General features: G+C 44.0%; 1 protein-coding gene across 2 annotated transcripts in view; it reads left to right on the forward strand.

The window, feature by feature from the left end:
* The first annotated feature begins 350 nt into the window (after nt 1-350).
* Nucleotides 351-21,466, forward strand: part of LOC120931125 (cartilage intermediate layer protein) — a 106,174-nt gene continuing 85,058 nt past the window's right edge. For both annotated transcript variants that reach the window (XM_040342289.1, XM_040342290.1), the window contains exon 1: nt 351-444. The gene's annotated coding sequence lies outside the window, so the exon portion shown is untranslated. The remainder of the gene's footprint in view (nt 445-21,466) is intronic.

Here is a 21,466-nt window from a genome sequence, read left to right on the forward strand (position 1 = left end):
TGGATCTGCCCCTTTATATCTATATATATATATATATATATATATATATATATATATATATATATATATATATATATATATGTATATATTATTTTTTAAAGAAAATATACTTAAATTTTTCTTATATTGTAGTTATTATACTTATTATTATAGTTATTATTATTGTAGTTATAATTCAAAGTCTTATCCACCTAAATCTGGCTTTATAAAGATGCAAAGTTACTTCTAGGGATGCCCTTTGCCCTGTGAGCCATCTACAGGCGGTGATTTTTTTTTTGATTTTGTTTTTTTTGTTTTTTTGCTCTCTCAGATCTGGTTTCTTCTGTGTCCTGTGGCTGCTCGCCACTCCCAGGCTGCTGGCTGAGCTGCTATATAAAAAAGACCCCCGCACAGCACAGCAGTGAGATCACAGCTCTGCACGACTACTGGAAACAGTCTGCTTCGGTAAGGATGGACTCAACTTGGTTGAAAATACACTTTCTGAGTGCTGACCCATGCTATGAAATTACTAATTCGTTCACTAAAATCAGTAGCTTGTTTTTAACATTCAGTAACAGTAATCATATAAACACCTTATAAACACTAATTATTTTGAACTTTGCTGTTTATTAGGATATTATATTGATTTTAAGTTTATATGTAACTCCTTTTAAATATATTATATATATATAATATATGTATATACTATAAGACTTTTGTAGTGTAGTGTGTGTACATGTATTAGTGTTGGCAGAAGCTTTAGCAGATTTATTCGGACAACTTGCAATTTTTTTTTTTAGTTAATTTAAAAAGGCAGCTCAAAAGTAGTTGCACATAAATCATATAAACATCTTTATTTCTTGCAAAGACAATAGATGTCGGGTTATTCGCAACAAATTCCTTAGGGTGATATATGCTATACTGTTGAAATATTAAAAAGCTATTTGGAATTTATTTGCAATATAAAAAATATATTTTATAACAAAAAAAACAAAAAAAACAAAAAAAAAAGAACATTTATGGACATGGAATACATTTGGGGCATTAATAGTGGGATTATACCACTCTACAATTGTATAGATAAATTATATATATTATAGATAGTAGTCATGGCAGTAGTGGAAATAGTGGTAGTAACAATAATAGTTGTTGCAGTTGTGATAATAAACATTTATTTATTTATATACATTAGCTAAATGTTTAGCTAAAGTTAAAGTTGTAAAGTTTTAAAGCTGTAAAGTTAAAGAAACATATTATAGATGTAAATTCATTTATATAAATTGGCATGTGTATTTAAAATTGTAACATTGGAAATGATGACATTTTTGTAGATGATAGTTGTTTTCATAAAAGTAGTAGTAGTAGTTTTAGAAGTTGTTATGGTAGTAGCTGCAATAATATGAATAATGATGAGTACTTAAAATGGTAACATTGGATACCTTGGCTATATACTCTATCTATATAGATATATATATAATAGTATTATTATTATTATTATTATTATTATTATTATTATATATTTTTTTATAGATTATAGTTGTTTGCAATAGTAGTCATTTTAGTAGTAATAGTTGTTTTCATTAAAGTAGTAGTAGTAGTTATAGTAGTTGTTATGGTAGTAGCTGTAACAATATAAATTATGATGAGTACTTTAAATGGTAATATTGGATACCTTATTTATATATATATATATATATATATATATATATTTATTAAATATTATTATTTTTTATTATTTCTTAGATTATAGTTGTTTGCAGTAGTAGTCATATTAGTAGTAATAGTTGTTATTGTTGTTGTAGTTGTAATAATGTAAATTATGATGAGTACTTTAAATGGTAATATTGGATACCTTATTTATATATATATATATATATATATATATATATATATATATATATATATATATATATATATATATATATATATATATATATATTTATTAAATATTATTATTTTTTATTATTTCTTAGATTATAGTTGTTTGCAGTAGTAGTCATATTAGTAGTAATAGTTGTTATTGTTGTTGTAGTTGTAATAATGTAAATTATGATGAGTACTTAAAATGGTAGCCTTGGATACCTTGGCTATATACTCATATATATATATTAGTAGTTGTTATGGTAGTAGCTGTAATAATATGAATTATGATGAGTACTTAAAATGGTAACATTGGATACCTTGGCTATATACTCTGGGGCAGATCCTCAAAGAAATTATGCCGGCGTATCTACTGATACGCCGCGTAATTTCAAATTTTGCGCGTCATATCTTTGTTTTGGTATCCACAAAACAAGATACGACGGCATCTCGGCTAGATCCGACAGGCGTACGTCTTAGTACGCCGTCGGATCTAAGCTGCAATTTTTCGGCGGCCGCTAGGTGGCGTTCCCGTCGATTTCCGCGTCGAGTATGCAAATTAGCTATTTACGGCGATCCACGAACGTACGTCGGCCCGGCGCATTTTTTTACAACGTTTGCGTTCAGGTTTTTCCGGCGTATAGTTAAAGCTGCTATTATGAGGCGTACTCAATGTTAAGTATGGCCGTCGTTCCCGCGTACAATTTTGAATTTTTTACGTCGTTTGCGTACGTCGTTCGCGAATAGGAATTTGCGTAGAATGACGTCACCGTCGTAAGCATTGGCTGGTTCCGGTTTAATTCCAAGCATGTGCACTGGGATACCCCCAGGGACGGCGCATGCGCAGTTAAAAAAAAAACTTTGTTTACGTTGGGTCACGACGTATTTACATAAAACACGCCCCCATTACATCAATTAGAATTCCGCGCCCTTACGCCGCGAGAGATACACTACGCCGCCGTAACTTACGGCGAAAATTCTTTCAGGATTCGAAAAAAAAAGATAAGTTACGGCGGCGTAGCGTATCTTGGATACGCTGCGCCCGGTGGAAAGGTATGTGGATCTGCCCCTCTATCTATATAGATATATATAATATTATTATTATATATTTTTTATAGATTATAGTTGCTTGCAATAGTAGTCATATTAGTAGTAATAGTTGTTATTGTTGTTGTAGTTGTAATAATGTAAATTATGATGAGTACTTAAAATGGTAACCTTGGATACCTTGGCTATATACTCATATATATATATAGATATATATAATAATATTATTATTTATTATTATTATATATTTTTTTATAGATTATAGTTGCTTGCAATAGTAGTCATATTAGTAGTAATGCCATGTACACACGATCGGTTCATCCGATGAAAACGGTCTGATGGATTTTTTCATCAGATATCTGATGAAGCTGACTTTCATCAGTCTTGCCTACACACCATCAGTTAAAAAAACGATCGTGTCAGAACGCGGTGACGTAAAACACAACGATGTGCCGAGAGAAATGAAGTTCAATGCTTCCGAGAATGCGTCGACTTGATTCTGAGCATTCGCTGGATTTTTAACCGATGGACGTGCCCACAGACGATCGTTTTTTTCTATCGTTTTTTTTAACCATCAGATAATTTTAAAACAAGTTCCTATTTTTTTCACCGATGGATACAAAAACCGTTTTCATCAGACGAATCGATCGTGTGTACGCGGAATAATAGTTGTTTTCATTAAAGTAGTAGTAGTTATAGAAGTTGTTATGGTAGTAGCTGTAATAATATAAATTATGATGAGTACTTAAAATGGTAACATTGGATACCTTGGCTATATACTTTTATATATATATATATATATATATATATATATATATATATATATATATATTTATAATTATTATTTTTTATAGATTATAGTTGTTTGCAGTAGTAGTCGTATTAGAAGTAATAGTTGTTATTGTTGTTGTAGTTGTAATAATAGAAATTAGCATAGATATATATCATTATTATTATTATATTTTCTTATAGATTATAGTTGTTTGCAGAAGTAGTCATATTAGTAGAAATAGTTGTTATTATTGTTGTAGTTGTAATAATATAAATTAGTATATATATATATATATATATATTATTTTATTTTCTTTCTTTTTTTTTTATAGATTCTAGTTGTTTGCAGTAGTAATCATATTAGTAGTAATAGTTGTTATTGTAGTTTTAATCATATGAATTAGCATATATATATATATATATATATATATATATATATATATATATATATATATATATGTATTATTATTATTATTATTATTATTTTTTATATAGATTCTAGTTGTTTGCAGTAGTAGTCATATTAGTAGTAGTTTTATTTTTGTAGTGTTATTTTTGTAGTGTTATTAATATAAATTAGCATGAGTGTTTAAAATGGTACAATTTCTTTTTAAAGGTTTGATGTGTGAATATCGGCTCTCACACAAAGCTATACATACAAAATGCCAGACATTCAGAGCATAGCTTTCTGTGATGGTTCTGCATGTGCTTTTCGGTATGCTTTTTTTTTTTTCGTATGGACACAACAGTGTGGGATGTAAGGGCCAGATTCACAGTGGACATACACCGTCGTATCTCTGTTTCTATCTATGCGACTGATTCATAGAATCAGTTACGCATAGATAGCCAGAAGATCCGACAGGTGTAATTGTTTTACACTGTCGGATCTTAGGATGCAGTACCGCGGCCGCCGCTGGGGGGAGTTTGCGTCGTAAACCAGCGTCGGGTATGCAAATTAGGAGTTACGGCGATTCACGATGGATTTTCGCGTTCGCTACGTCGCCGCTAGTCTAGTTTCCCGTCGCAAAGTTAGTCGTCGTTTTAGGTGCCCTAACTTTAGTCAGCAAGCGTATTGCTGTCTAAAGTATGGCCGTCGTTCCCGCGTCAAAATTTAAAAATCAACGTCGTTTGCGTAAGCCGTCCGGGAATACGGAATTACGCTACGCGCGTCGCCATTCGAAAAAATTACGTCACGGCGCGCAATGCACAACGGGAGTTCGGAAACGGAGCATGCGCGGTAGGTCTGGCGCGGGAGCGCGCCTAATTTAAATGGCACACGCCCATTTAAATTGGCCCGCCTTGCACCGGAGGCCGCCGGCGTAGGTTTTCATCGCAAGTGCTTGGTGAATCAGGCACTTGCGATGAAAACTTGCGGCGGTGTAACGTTACGCCGCCGCTCTTCTATGTGAATCTGGCCCTAAGATCCCAATAGACTGATTTGTAACCTGACATTTAACATGCTACATGTACATTTAAAGGTTTCTGCACACTATAAGGATTTAAGTAATCATTTTGAATTGTTACAATTCTTTTTTTTCTTTTTTTTGAAAAGTTCCATTTATTGTTTTTACAGTTTGTGGCAACTAGGATCCCAATACTGTGAAATGTCATTGTATCATCATTGTAAGGTTTCTGTGAATCATAAGATTTTTTTTTTTTTTTGTAATCATTTTAGGAATTTCCATTCCATTTTCGAATGTTTAGTTTAGTGGGATCAAATCAACATTCATTGAATAGTTACACATATAAATTTTGGGAAAGTTACATAGGATGTTTTACAGTTTGTAGCAACTAAAATCACAATACAGTAAAACCTTGGATTGCGAGCATATTTAGTTCCAGGAGCATGCTTGTAATCCAAAGCACTCTTATATCAAAGCGAATTTCCCCATAAGAAATAATGGAAACTCAAATGATTCGTTCCACAACCATTTATTCATGAGTCCTTCAGTTTATAGTCCATATAAAAAGATTATAGCAATGTGATAAGTTCTGTAACCATAAAATGTCCATCCACAAATGGAAGTCTCCACAAGGGGATTAGAAGCAAAATCCAGCAGGAGCCACAGAGTATAAAAGAGAAGAGAGGCGCCTCTAAGTGTAGCAAAATGGTTACATTTAACCACTTGAGCCCCGGACCATTATGCAGTTTAAAGACCTAGGGCCAGATCCACAAAGGAGTTACGCTGGCGTATCTATTGATACGCCGCGTAACTTCTATTTTGCTCTGGCGTATCTTTGTTTTGTATCCACAAAACAAGATACGCCTGAAGCAGGGCTAGATCCGACTGGCGTATGTCTTAGTACGCCGTCGGATCTAAGGTGCATATTTCCGCTGGCCGCTAGGTGGCGTTTCCGTCAATTTCCGCGTCGAGTATGCAAATTGGCTAGATACGGCGATCCACGAACGTACGTCCGGCCGGCGCATTTTTTTACGTCGTTTCCGTAAGGCTTTTTTCAGCGTATAGTAACCCCTGCTATATGCGGCGTATCCTATGTTAAGCATGGACGTCGTCCCCCGTCGAATTTTGAAAATTTTACGTTGTTTGCGTTCACGTCGTAAGCATTGGCTTGTTGTGGGTTAATTTCAAGCATGAGCACTGGGATACCCCCACGGACGGCGCATGCGCCGTTAAAAAAAGTCATTTACGTCGGGTCAAGACGTATTAGCATAAAACACGCCCCCATCTCATTCATTTGAATTGCGCGCCCTTACGCCGACAAAGTTACACTACGCCGCCGTAACTTAGGGCGCAAATTCTTTCAGGATAAGGAAAATACGCTGTAAGTTACGGCGGCGTAGTGTATCAGAGATACGCTACGCCGGACGGAACAATGCGCCACGCTACGTGGATCTGGCCCCACAGATAGAGCTTTCTTTTGGTGGTATTCGATCACCTGTGCGGTTTTTATTTTTTGAGCTATAAACAAAAATAGAGCGACAATTTTGAAAAAAATTCAATATTTTGTACTTTTTGCTAAAATAAATATCCCCAAAAAATACTTTTTTTCTCAGTTTAGGCCGATACGTATTCTTCTACCTACTTTTGGTAAAAAAAATCGCAATAAGCGTTCATTGATTGGATTGCGCAAAATTTATAGGGCCAGATTCATGAATAATTACGGAGGCGTAACGTATGCCCTTTACGTTACGCCGCCGCAAGTTTTCGAGGTAAGTTCTTGATTCACAAAGCACTTGCCTGTAAACTTGCAGCGGCGTAACGTGAAGCCGTCCGGCGCAAGCCCGCCTAATTCAATTAGGCGCGTTCCGGCGCCGAACGTTCTGCGCATGCTCCGTTAGGAAATTTCCCGCCGTGCTTTGCGCGAAATTACGGCGCCACGACGTGTTTTTTGAACGGCGACGTGCGTTAGGTCCTTTCGTATTCCCGGACGTCTTACGCAAAAAAAAAAATTTGAAATTTGACGCGGGAACGATGGCCATAATTTAACATGGCTGGTCTAAATCTAAGCCATGAAATAGCAGGCTTAAGATTGCGACGGGAAAAACCGACTAAGAGAATGCGATGAACGCGCGTACCTTCGTGGATCGCCGTAAACAGCTAATTTGCATACCTGACGCTGGAAAACGACGCAAACTCCACCCAGCGGCCGCCGGAGAATTACACCTACGATCCAAAGGCGTACAAAGCCGTACGCCTGTCGGATCTATGCCAAAAGCCGTCGTATCTTGGTTTGAGGATTCCAAATCAAGATACGACGCGGCAAATTTGAAAATACGCCGGCGTATCAGTAGATTTGCCGGCGTATTTCTGATGTGAATCTGGCCCATAGCGTCTACAAAATAGGGGATAGTTTTATTGCATTTTTATTAATATTTTTTTTTTCTAGTAATGGCGGCGATCGGACACTTTTGACACTATTTTGGACCATTGTAATTTTTGCAGCGAACAGTGCTATAAAAATGCACTGATTACTATAAAAATAACACTGGCAGTGAAGGGGTTAACCTCTAGGGGGCGCTGAAGGGGTTGAGTGTGCCCTAAGGGAGTGATTCTTACTGTGGGGGGCGTGGCTGTGCGTGTGACATCACTGATCATCGTTCCCTATGACATACCACTGCTACAGCCACCATGTCGTCGGCCGCCACTCCGATGGTGTCCCTCAAAGTAAGTGACTGTTAGACTAAAGAAAGAGTGCCTGCTGTGAAGGTGGATGCTGCCACCGAGACTGTGTGTATGGCGGTGGTCCCTGCTTGGCTCACTTCTGGAAAGGTGGGCCCCGTAAAGGTCTCCCACGGCTGTGGTCGAGGCCTACCCATGTGCAGACATGAAAAGGACTCCAGAGAGAGCATTGCCCCTGTTGAGGCCAGAGCCAAGGACAAGGTCAGTACTTCTGTTGTGAAACTGTCTGCCTGCCCGCTGAGTATAACAGTTCTGAGCTTGATTCCTCCTCTGATGTGGGCGAAGATCAATGGTTTGAGCCGGAGATGCCCGAGCTACAATGGGGCAGAGGGTCCCGTGCTTCTAAACCCGGGATACCACGACACGGGCGGATAGCTCCGGATACCCTGGTCATGCCAGGACTCGGACACCCCCGTATGCTGCCAAAACTAGCCCACCTTCAACGCATAGTTATAAAGAAGGTGGCCCTGGACTATGATTGGGAATTCCCATATGTGCCGGCAGCCCTCATGTCGCTGATTGAGACACTGAGGGAGGAGTGCTGTAAAGACGCCATTTGGGAGTACTTGGGTGTACCAAAGGCTGATCGCAATACGGAGTATGCTTTTATTTCCCTTGGCCATTGGTTTGAAGGTTGCCTGAAGGATTGGAGTCCTGGCCGGTACATCTACCATGACAGAGTGGTCATCAAAAGCCCTGGAAAAGTTGATCGGGTCTACTCAGTCACTACACTGAATGACCAAGGTGACGTCATCACTCTGCCAGATCCCAGGTTCTACCTGTAGGCTCAATACCTGCAGTGTTGTGTTTTTTTCTTGCTGCTTGAAGAAGTCCTGGACAGGAACAACCACTTTTCCATTTTTGTTTTTATTTTTCTTCTCCTGATCCACATTTTGGCTGTGATGTGACGAACTTCGGGGGAGGGAATAATATGTTTAGTTAGTTTAGGATTAGGTTCCTGTGGGCTTCATTCAACAAAATAAAAGAAGAGAAAGTTTCCTGATGTGTCCTACTTTTTGAGCATGGACTATGCCGCACTTGATGTATCGGGATGCTGCCGCTAGAGGGCGGTGTTCTGCAACGTTTTATGGGCCAGATCCACAAAAGAGATACGACGGAGTAACTGCTGTTACTCCATCGTATCCCTTGTCCTAACTTTGGAACTGATCCACAGAAGCAGTTTTCCAAAGTTAGGCAGAAGATCCGGCATGTGTAATTGAATTACACTGCCGAATCTTAGGATGCAGTACCGCATCCGCCGCTGGGGGCATTTCGAGTCGAAATGCCGCTTCTAGTATGCAAATTAGCACTTAAGGCGATCCACAAAGCTTTTCAGCTTTGTTTTTTCGCCGTAAGTTTTAGTTTGCAAGTGTAAAACTAGGGCTGGTGTTACAAAGTGTAAACTAGTAACACCATGTAAAAGCCCATTCAAGCGACAGCATTTGGTATGCATTCCCGAGGGAGAACTCCACGGCAATTTGTAAAAACAAAACCGGCATGGGTTCCCCCCCAGGAGTATACCAGGCCCTTAGGTCTGGTATGGGTTGTAAGGAGACCCCCCTACGCCGAAAAATCGACGTAGGGGGTCCCCCTACAATCCATACCAGACCCGTATCCAAAGCACGCTACCCGGCCGGTCAGGAAAGGGAGTGGGGACGAGCGAGCGCCCCCCCCTCCTGAGCCGTGCCAGGCCGCATGCCCTCAACATGGGGGGGTTGGGTGCTCTGGGGCAGGGGGGCGCACTGCGGGCCTCCCCACCCCAGAGCACCCTGTCCCCATGTTGATGAGGACAGGACCTCTTCCCGACAACCCTTGCCGTTGGTTGTCGGGGTCTGCGGGCGGGGTGCTTATCGGAATCTGGGAGTCCCCTCAAATAAGGGGGCCCCCAGATACCGGCCCCCCACCCTAAGTGAATGGATACGGGGTATATCGTACCCCTACCCATTCACCTGTAGGCAAAAAGTAAAAGTTATTAAACACACAACACAAGGGTTTTTAAAATAATTTATTAGTCTGCTCCGGAGGCCCCCCCTGTCTTCTTTATTAGCTCTAATACCAGGGGGGGCTTCTTCTTCCACTCTCCGGGGGTCTTCTTCCACTCTCCGGGGGGGGTTTCTTCTTCCGCTCTCCGGGGGGGTCTTCTTCCGCTCTCCGGGGGTCTTCTTCTATCTCCGCCGCTCTCCGCTGTTGACTCGGCGAACCCCGGTTCTTCTGCAGCTGTCCGGTGCCTTCTCCTTCAGCGCTGGCTGCCTGCTATCTTTGTGTGTTAGCTCAATTACTAGCAGGCAGCCATCGCGGTCTTCTGTGACGTCAGGTTCTTCTTCTCCCTTCTTCCGATGTTGACTCGTCGCCTCTTGTCACTGTAATGATGGAAGCGCGCCTTGCATCCCATTTATATAGGCATCACCGTCCCATCATGCTCCGGCAGGTACCCACGTGGTGGGTGCCTACCCACGTGCACCCACCACGTGGGTACCTACCGGAGCATGATGGGATGGTGATGCCTATATAAATGGGATGCAAGGCGCGCTTCCATCATTACAGTGACAAGAGGCGACGAGTCAACATCGGAAGAAGGGAGAAGAAGAACCTGACGTCACAGAAGACCGCGATGGCTGCCTGCTAGTAATTGAGCTAACACACAATGATAGCAGGCAGCCAGCGCTGAAGAAGAAGGCACCGGACAGCTGCAGAAGAACCGGGGTTCGCCGAGTCAACAGCGGAGAGCGGCGGAGATAGAAGAAGACCCCCGGAGAGCGGAAGAAGACCCCCCCCGGAGAGCGGAAGAAGAAACCCCCCCCGGAGAGTGGAAGAAGACCCCCGGAGAGTGGAAGAAGAAGCCCCCCCTGGTATTAGAGCTAATAAAGAAGACAGGGGGGGCCTCCGGAGCAGACTAATAAATTATTTTAAAAACCCTTGTGTCGTGTGTTTAATAACTATCACTTTGCCTCCAGGTGAATGGGTAGGGGTATGATGTACCCCATATCCATTCACTTAGGGTGGGGGGCCGGTATCTGGGGGCCCCCTTACTTGAGGGGACTCCCAGATTCCGATAAGCACCCCGCCCGCAGACCCCGACAACCAACGGCAAGGGTTGTCGGGAAGAGGTCCTGTCCTCATCAACATGGGGACAGGGTGCTCTGGGGTGGGGGGGCCCGCAGTGCGCCCCCCTGCCCCAGAGCACCCAACCCCCCCATGTTGAGGGCATGCGGCCTGGCACGGCTCAGGAGGGGGGGGGCGCTCGCTCGTCCCCACTCCCTTTCCTGACCGGCCGGGTAGCGTGCTTTGGATACGGGTCTGGTATGGATTGTAGGGGGACCCCCTACGTCGATTTTTCGGCGTAGGGGGGTCTCCTTACAACCCATACCAGACCTAAGGGCCTGGTATGCTCCTGGGGGGTGAACCCATGCCGTTTTTTTCTTTGAAAATTGGCATGGAGTTCTCCCTCAGGAATGCATGCCGAGCGACGCTGTAAATTTTTTTTTTTTTTCCCGACGCAACTTTTTTAAGCCGGCGCGATCCACAAAACTTGGCGTAACGTAACTTTGCGCATGCGCAGTACGGCCGGCGCGGGAGCGCGCCTCATTTAAATGGGACTCGCCCCATTTGAATAGGAACGCCTTGCGCCGGCGGAATTTTAGTTACACGGCCTGAAATTTCTAGGTAAGTGCTTTGTCGATCGGGCACTTAGGTAGAAATTTTAAGGCAGTGTAACTTAAATGGGATTTTTTAAGTTGCGCCAGGTTTTTGTGGATCTGGCCCTATCTTTTTAGGCCTTTATAGTTGGAGAAAGGTTCCAGCACTTATTTTTTTTTTTTGTTATATGTCTCTTTGGGAGGAAGGAGGCTTCGCCTTAGTTGGCAAAGGTGCAGCTTCATTCACCCTTAGTGGCTGTAGGAAATGTAAATGTTTGTGTGTATATTTTTCTATTTTTGTTTTGCAGGTTTCTTGATCATCTATCAAGACTGTCTGAGAATGGGGCAGACTAGATAGACAGGCATTTTACGTCAAATGTATCACTGTGAATATTGTAAAAATGTTTTAAATCTTTATATTCTCTTTATCCCTTTTCTTTTCACTTTACTGTTAAGCAGATTCAGGTAAGGTGTTCAGGACTGAACACCATTTCTTTTTTGTTCAGACACTGGGGACAGTGTCTATTCAAGTGGTGGGATTGTGTAGCGCCTGGTTACTTTTCAGAACCGGTGCTAGTGTAAATTTAGAGGGGGTCAGAGAGTTAAAGCGGGGGTTCACCCTTAGAGGGCACTTTTCCCCCTTAGATTCCTGCTCGTTTTTACTAGGGGAATCGGCTATTTATTTTAAAATATGTGCAGTACTTACCCGTTTACGAGATGCATCCTCTCCGTCGCTTCCGGGTATGGGCTTCGGGAATGGGCGTTCCTTCTTGATTGACAGGCTTCCGAGAGGCTTCCGACGGTCGCATCCATCGCGTCACGATTTTCCGAAAGAAGCCGAACGTCGGTGCGCAGGCGCAGTATAGAGCCGCACCGACGTTCGGCTTCTTTCGGCTACGAGTGACGCGATGGATGCGACCGTCGGAAGCCTCTCGGAAGGCTGTCAATCAAGAAGGAACGCCCGCTCCCGAAGACCCATACCCGGAAGCGACGGAAGAAGATGCATCTCGAAAACGGGTAAGTACGGATCATATTTTAATACAAATAGCCGATTCCCCTAGACCGAACGAGCAGGAAGCTAAGGGGAGAATTTTTTTTTTTTACAAATGGGTGAACTCCCGCTTTAAGTAACTCTGACCATGTTAATTTGTTCAAATTTGAAGCCTCTGTCTCAGCTTTGGCTGTGCTGTGGGTTCATGCTGATCTCACCCCAGGCCGACGGGTGGCATCAGTGGAGTCAGGGATTTGGATGCTTTTTTCCAGCAGCCTATCAGGAAGAGGGTTTCCTTGCTGTGCATGCTGGGGAAGGGTATTTATGAGGCAGACACCATTTTAGTGGGTCCTTCTTCACGTGTGGCGCCCACCTTCAGGGTAGCCATACCACGGCACCACGACAAAAATGGCCTTCCGGGGTGTGCGTGCTACGCGGTGTTCCTGGTTCCCGGGACCACGTTGGTCTGGAACATTTGAGCTGTGGCTGGGGCCCCAATCTGAAGAGGTCCTAAGCGTTAGTCCTGTTAGAGGAAGCTGTTCAGTGGAGAGTCTGCCTGAGGAGTGACAAGAGAGGCTGGTGTTCCAAGAGGGTCTTGATCATCCACCTGGGACCAAGGAAACCGGGTGCTGAGAGGCTGGACGTCGGTCGCCTATCAGTCGGTAACCTGACTAAAACTACCTGAGGGAGATCCGGGTGTTGAATCTACTAAAAGAGGATTCTGGACCATTATTGTCTTCATTATTTTCAACCCTTGGGAGGGTCTGTGGCAGAGACTTAACCCCAAGTTTGCAACCCTTGGGAGGGTCTGTGGCAGAGACTTAACCCCAAGTTTGCAACCATTGGGAGGGTCTGTGGCAGAGACTTAACCCCAAGTTTGCAACCATTGGGAGGGTCTGTCGCAGAGACTTAACCCCAAGTTTGCAACCATTGGGAGGGTCTGTCGCAGAGACTTAACCCCAAGTTTGCAACCATTGGGAGGGTCTGTGGCAGAGACTTATCCCCAAGTTTCGAGTGACATCCTGGCTGCCAGGCTTGTGAGAGAGGCCTGTCCAGGTGCGCTATACCCATCCTGGCTGGGGTGGTGAAACAGAAATCGTTGTTGAAAGCAGGACTGTTTCCCTATTATATACACCTGAATCTGCCATTCCCATTTCTACTATTTCTCTACTCTTCACCGACTTCTACTGTTTTTACCCGGCTGGGTAATAAAAAGCACAGAAAAGACACCTGTTGTGTGGACATTCCATTTACTGCAACTCTCATCAAATACCCTAGACGGCGGAGATGCATGAGGTAACATGCCACTCAAAACAAATCAGCAGCTCCTTCGGGGGGTAAGTGCTACATTAAAAATGCCATAAATCTATCCCCTATTTTGTAGACGCTATAACTTTTGCGCAAACCAATCAATAAACGCTTATTGCGTTTTTTTTTTTTTTTACCAAAAATATGTAGAAGAATACGTATCGGCCTCAAATTAGGACAATTTCGTTTTTTTATATTTTTGGGGGATATTTATTATAGCAAAAAGTAAAAATTTTTGATTTTTTTTCAAAAATTGTCGCTCTTTTTTTGTTTATAGCGCAAAAAAAAAAAACGCCGAGGTGGTTAAATACCACCAAAGGAATTTTTGTGGGAATAAAAGGAATGGGAATAAAAGGATGTCAATTTTGTGTGGGAGCCACGTCGCACAACCGTGCCATTGTCAGTTAAAGCGACGCAGTGCCGAATTGCAAAAAGTGGCCTGGTCTTTGGCCAGCCAAATGGTCCGGGGCTGAAGTGGTTAAAGGAGAATTAACCAAAAAAAAAAAAAAAGGTTAATGAAATCCACAAGGACTTTTTTTTACCACTATTATTCCTTTATATTGGCTTTTAAAATTTACAAATGCAGCAATTTAGAAATCGGATGAAAGGTTTAGCCTTGGGAACACTTTTTGAAAGATAAAAAGTGCATTTTATATACAACTATAGATAAGGTGACCAGATTTTTTCAATGAAACCCGGGGACATATTTTTTTTTACTAGCAATGGCGGCAATCAGCGACTCTCTGCCCATCGCCGTCCGCCTCACAGCCTGTCAAGCCTTCCTCTCCAGGCCCCCGGCTACTACTGGATGGGGAGCGGAGGAAGATCACTCCGCCAGGGAAGGCAAGGAGATAAGCAGGCAGGCGGCTGGCCGGCACTTGAGCCAAGGCAGAAGAACATGCGAGCGGAGATGAATGGGCATGCGCCCGAAACTGAAGAAATATTCCCTCCGCCCCTACCAGCACATGATCATCAGAAAGGGGCACAGATAATGGAAAAAAACACACCCCCCTAAGCTAGTAGGAGCGGCGGAGCGGGAGTGTGTAATTCAGATTTTTTATTTTTATTCTGCACTGACTGTCATTGAAAGTGCCCCAGCCCCTGTTCAAATCCAATGCTGGGACAAAACCGGGGACAGACTTGGTCTTGGGACAGTGTCCTCAATCCGGGAACTGTCCCCGGAAACCGGGGATGTCTGGTCACCCTAACTATAGAGATCAGACCAAAACAGTGGCGGTTCGTCCATAGAGGGCGCTGGAGCGCCGCCCCCTCTGGCTCTCGCCCGCCACTGAGTCTAATAACATACATTCATGCATTGCATGAATGTATGTTATTGTTGCCAGCTGCCACTGGTCTATTCAGATGACCGGAAAATTTTGTGCCGGCCACCTGAATAACGGCAGCTGGTTGGCTGTGCGGAAGTGCCTATCAGAGCCAGCCCTCGGCTCCCGGATGTCTTAGTCTCGGAACGCACGGGGGGTGCGTCCCTTGGATAAGACTGACGGCCGTCTCAGCCAATCAGGTTCCCCGATTCTGGTTATCAGTAACCTGATTGGCTGAAGCGTCACCAAGGCGGGAGAAGAGGACATAAGGAGTAAGGTAAGTGCATTTTACAGGGCACAGCGGCGACAATGGGCACAGAGGCGACAAAGGGCACAGTGGCATCAATGGGCACAGTGGTGAAAAGGGCACAGTGGTGACAATGGGCACAGTGGTGACAATGGGCACAGTGGCAACAATTAAAGGGCACAGTGACATGCACAGTGGCAACACTGGGCACAGTGGCGACAATTAAAGGGCACAGTGGTGACAATTGGCACAGTGGCGACAATTGAGGGGCACGGTGGCTGCGTTTGATGGCATGGCACAGTGGTGACAATTGATGGCACAGTGGCTGTGTTTGATGGCATGGCACAGTGACTGCGTTTGATGGCATTGCACAGTGACTGCGTTTGATGGCATGGCACAGTGGTGACAATTGATGGCACAGTGGCTACGTTTGATGGCATGGCACAGTGACTGCGTTTGATGGCATGGCACAGTGACTGCGTTTGATGTGATGGCACAGTGGTGCGAATTGATGGCACAGTGGCTGCATTTGATGGCATGGCACAGTGGTGACAATTGATGACACAGTGGCTGCGTTTGATGGCATGGCACAGTGACTGCATTTGATGGCATGGCACAGTGGTGCGAATTGATGGCACAGTGGCTGTGTTTGATGGCATGGAACAGTGGTGACAATTGATGGCACAGTGGCTGCGTTTGATGGCATGGCACAGTGGTGACAATTGATGGAACAGTGGCTGCGTTTGATGGCATGGCACAGTGGTGACAACTGATGGCACAGTGGCTGCATTTGATGGCATGGCACAGTGGTGACAATTGATGACACAGTGGCTGCGTTTGATGGCATGGCATAGTGACTGCATTTGATGGCATGGCACAGTGGTGCGAATTGATGGCACAGTGGCTGTGTTTGATGGCATGGAACAGTGGTGACAATTGATGGCACAGTGGCTGCGTTTGATGGCATGGCACAGTGGTGACAATTGATGGCACAGTGGCTGCATTTGATGGGCACAGTGAGGCTGCAATTTTTTTTTTCATTTGCGCCCCCCAAAGAATTTGAGCACCAGCCGCCACTGCTGGGGACAGTGTCCTCAATCCGGGGATGTCTGGTCACCCTAACTATAGAGATCAGACCAAAATGAGGGGCAAATGAGAAGGAATGAGGGACATCAAATCAGGGACTGTCCCTCGAAATCAGGGACAGTTGGGAACTATGGATTAGGGGGGCAGCCGCCACTGCTTTAAAGACTTGTATACATAACGTCCACCTACACATCCAGACATCTATTTTAGCTGCTGAATAGATCAAGCGGCAAACATTCTCAGCCTATGAATAGTTTTACAGTTTAATGAGCCGAGAGAGACAAGGAAGGGTTCTTTCTCTTTTAGATCTGAAATACATTTCATTTTCCTGCTACTGATTTCTATAAATACCTGAGTTGTCATGACATCTTTAGACAATTGCGGATTTTACAGAATGATGTCACACACCTCCGTGCAATCATCTGCTTAGAATGGGCCGTGATTAGACGCAGAGTTTAACAAGCAGCACATTGGCTTTTCATGTCTCATAGAATTCATTTCTATAAGGCTAAAAGCAATGCAGAAGATTCCGAATTTCAAGGCTTGCAAAGTTATCTGACATAAAAATACTTCCTGCCTTCTACCAGCACAGAGAGTGCGCGCTTTCCCCATCGGGATTAGAACCTTTCTTCTTCGGAGTATATTACACCGTTATACTACTGAGAATAGAAAATCAAAAGCTTAACCACTTAAGAACCGGACCAATATGCTGCTAAATGACCCAAGGGGTTTTTACAATTCGGCACTGCGTCGCTTTAACAGACAATTGCGCTGTCGTGCGACGCGGCTCCCAAACAAAATTGGCGTCCTTTTTTTCCCCAGAAATAGAGCTTTCTTTTGGTGGTATTTGATCACCTCTGCGGTTTTTATTTTTTGCGCTATAAACAAAAATATAGCGACAATTTTGAAAAAAATGCAATATTTTTTACTTTTTGCTATAATAAATATCCCCCAAAAACATATATAAAAAAGAAATGTCCTCAGTTTAGGCCGATACGTATTCTTCTACCTATTTTTGGGAAAAAAAAATCGCAATAAGCGTTTATCGATTGGTTTGCGCAAAATTTATAGCGTTTACAAAATAGGGGATAGTTTTATTATTTTTTTATTTATTTTTTTACTACTAATGGCGGCGATCAGTGATTTTTTTTTTGTGACTGCGACATTATGGCGGACACTTCGGACAATTTTGACACATTTTTGGGACCATTGTCATTTTCACAGCAAAAAAATGCATTTAAATTGCACTGTTTATTGTGAAAATGACAGTTGCAGTTTGGGAGTTAACCACAGGGGGCGCTGTAGGAGTTAGGGTTCACCTAGTGTGTGTTTACAACTGTAGGGGGGTGTGGCTGTAGGTCTGACATCATCGATCGAGTCTCCCTATAAAAGCGATCACTCGATCGATGCAGCCGCCACAGTGAAGCACGTGTTTACATACGGCTCTCCCCGTTCTTCAGCTCCAGGGAGCGATCGCGAATAGCCGCGCCGTCATCCCGGATCGTTCCCTGCTGGAATCCGACCGTCGCATGTAGTGGGGGGGGTCCCGATTGGACCCCCGACCCGCGGAAAGGCAAGGACGTATATATACGCCCTTCTGCCTGTCCGTGCCATTTTGCGGACGTAAATAGTCGTGCGGCGGGCGTTAAGTGGTTAAAACGACGCAGTGCCGAATCTCATCATGTGTGATAGTGGAATTAATACAACAATTATACCTGATGTTCAGCACTCATCAATTGGGTAAATGTTCAGACATTGGTGAGTGAGTAACTTGTATAGCGCTGACAAATGCGAACCGAATCACCTCAAGGCGCTTAAATCCAGAGTCGCCTGGTCTGAGCAAAAAAACAGCCAAAGTTCACTCCGGAGAAGAGTTTTTTTCTAGAGTTGATGTTGAAGTTCTCATGTGCTGTGTCAAAACTAAAGCCTTTTATGTCCTGTTGTATGTCTATTCTTGTAAATTTATTGCATACACAGAGAGATTCTATTACATTCTCCTTGTGTTGGAGAATTTCAGCGAGCAACAAAGCACACTTCCAATGCCCTTGAGGGTGCTTTTGCAAGGGCGGCAGCACATTACCCAGCTTTTGGAATTTGATGCTCAAAGTTATGTCATTACTTGTGAAAGTCAGAATGCTTATGGTGGTCCCCTTGGCTTTACAGTAATATCTAAGAACACAGGCATGCCCAATGAGTAGAATGCATCCAGAGCAATATTCAATATCACCAAATCTAAAAGTAAAGAACACTGTGTCAAAGATCTAAGATACCAGCTTAAAGCGGAGGTCCGCCAATTTTTTTTTTTTTTAACCACTTAAGCCCCGGACCAATATGCTGCTAAATGCCCAAAGGCGTTTTTACAATTCGGCACTGCGTCGCTTTAACAGACAATTGCGTGCGACGTGGCTCCCAAACAAAATTGGCGTCTTTTTTCCCCACAAATAGAGCTTTCTTTTGGTGGTATTTGATCACCTCTGCGGTTTTTATTTTTTTGCGCTATAAACAAAAATAGAGCGACAATTTTGAAAAAAATGCAATATTTTTTACCTTTTGTTATAATAAATATCCCCCAAAAACATATATAATTTTTTTTTTCCTCAGTTTAGGCCGATACGTATTCTTCTACCTATTTTTGGTAAAAAAAAATCGCAAAGCGTTTATCGATTGGTTTGCGCAAAATTTATAGCGTTTACAAAATAGGGGGTATTTTTTTTTTTTTTTTTTTTACTACTAATGGCGGCGATCAGTGATTTTTTTCGTGACTGCGGCATTATGGCGGACACTTCGGACAATTTTTACACATTTTTGGGATCATTGTCATTTTCACAGCAAAAAATGCATTTAAATTGCATTGTTTACTGTGAAAATGACAGTTGCAGTTTGGGAGTTAACCACAGGGGGCGCTGTAGGAGTTAGGGTTCACCCAGTGTGTGTTTACAACTGTAGGGGGGTGTGGCTGTAGGTCTGACGTCATCGATCGAGTCTCCCTATAAAAGCGATCACTCGATCGATGCAGCCGCCACAGTGAAGCACGGGGAAGCCGTGTTTACATACGGCTCTCCCCGCTCTTCAGCTCCGGGGAGCGATCGCGAGGGGGCGGCTGGAAACGAATAGCCGCGCCCTCGTCCCGGATCGCTCCCCGCGGGTATCCGACCGCCGCATGTAGCGGGGGGATCCCGATCGGACCCCCGACCCGCGGAAAGGCAGGGACGTACATGTACACCCATATGCCTGTACGTGCCATTCTGTGGACGTACATATACATGCGGCGGTCGGCAAGCGGTTAAGTCATCAACTACAAATACTGCAGCTGCTGACTTTTAAGATAAGAACACTTACCTGTCCAGGGCGCCCGCAAAGTCAGCCCCTGAAGTCGATCGGTCCCTCGGCTCTCGGATTCTACGCATGCGCGAGTCGCGCTGCTCGATCCGAATGGTTCCTGCTGTCTTCTGGGACCTGTGTCTCCCAGAAGACAGCGGGGGAGGCGCCGGACGTGGGGTACTTACCCGCATTATCTGCGGCTATCTATGCCCGGAAGTGGGAGCAAATACCTGTATAAAACAGGCATCTGCTCCCCTTTCCCCCCTGAAAGGTGCCAAATGTGACACCAGAGGGGGAGAGGGTTCCGAAAAGCATTTTTAGGTGGAACTCCGCTTTAACCACTTGCCTTGGGCACTTCCACCCCCTTCCTGCCCAGGCCAATTTTCAGCTTTCAGTTCTTTTGCACTTTGAATAACAGTCGCGCGATCATGCAACGATGTACACATATGATATTTTGGTAATTTTTTCGAGACAGAGCTTTCTTCTGGTGGTATTTAATCACCAAGTTCTACAAAGGAGCATGTTTTTCTTCTCCTGGAGTTCAGCTTTAAAAAATGAACTAGAACTTGACTTTAGCCCCTTTACTCTGAAATTTGAGGATGAATTGCTGCACAGTGAATGTAGCTACAGAAGTTAGTGAGGGCTTGTTGTGAAGATGCAAATTCTTAAACATCTATAGCCTGGCCACATATTCACTTTAAGTCAGGGGTGCCCAACCTTTTGAAGAGTGAGGGCCACTTAAGCAACTTGGTGACCAGTCGAGGGCCACAATGAGCGGAGCGGACGGATGACAGGTCACGGCTACTCTATAGGCCCTCTAATCCGCCCAGATAGAAGGGAACAAATGTTTTTCAGATTGAAGGTAGGCTGGCGTAAACGGGCATGTGTCGCTCTGTAGAGGTGAATTGAGGGTCCCATTTGGTCGGGCTGATCATGTGAAAAGTGCCTAAGACTGCTTTCACACTGTTGTGCTGCGGTTTACCCACACCGCGAGTGGCGCTGTGTCTATCCTGCGGGTTAGCTGAACTTTGCCTTAGACCCCGCCTGTGGCAAAAGCCGGTGTTGTAGAGGACTCATCGGCTTATGGGGCTCTGCTCCGCAGCCGTTTTCTTCCTCTGCCACCAGCTTTATTCACAACACTGATGCTGTGGTATGGCGGGTCGGCAACCTGCGATCTTTGCTTGCCAACCCACCATTCCAGAGCAGGAGGTCGCGGGCCACATCAGAGGGCTCCGCGGGCCACATCAGAGGGCTCCGCGGGCCACATCAGAGGGCTCCGCGGGCCACATGTGGCCCCCCGGGCCACCGGTTGGCCACCCCTGCTTTAAGCAATCAAAACTAGCAATAAAAATTCCAATGTATCATTTTAAAAACAATCATGTACTTGGCTGCAGTGAAAACCATGGCAAATCGTTTCCCTTTTGCATTAGATTATATATATTAGATTATATCAGTGTGAAAAGTTGAACAAGAGGAATTCCAGATCCCAAATGTGTTTCTCAAATCTGCTAAACGTTTTCTGCTCCATCTGATGAACTCTGCAGATGAGCTGCCCTCTTGCTGATATCTGGAGGTTGTTCTTGGCCGTGTTGAGGTATGTGAACCAGCCGTTAATGGCTTTTAAATACCTCTGGATTTGCAGCCTCTGGACAAATTTTGGCTTTGATACCTTTTGAATGGATATAGAAGAGGGTGTAGGCAGCAGATGGCTTTATGGACTTTCCAAGCTATGTGAGACATGGATGGAAACAACATGA

This window comes from Rana temporaria, chromosome 3 (assembly GCF_905171775.1).
Source record: "Rana temporaria chromosome 3, aRanTem1.1, whole genome shotgun sequence".
Lineage (NCBI taxonomy): Eukaryota > Metazoa > Chordata > Amphibia > Anura > Ranidae > Rana > Rana temporaria.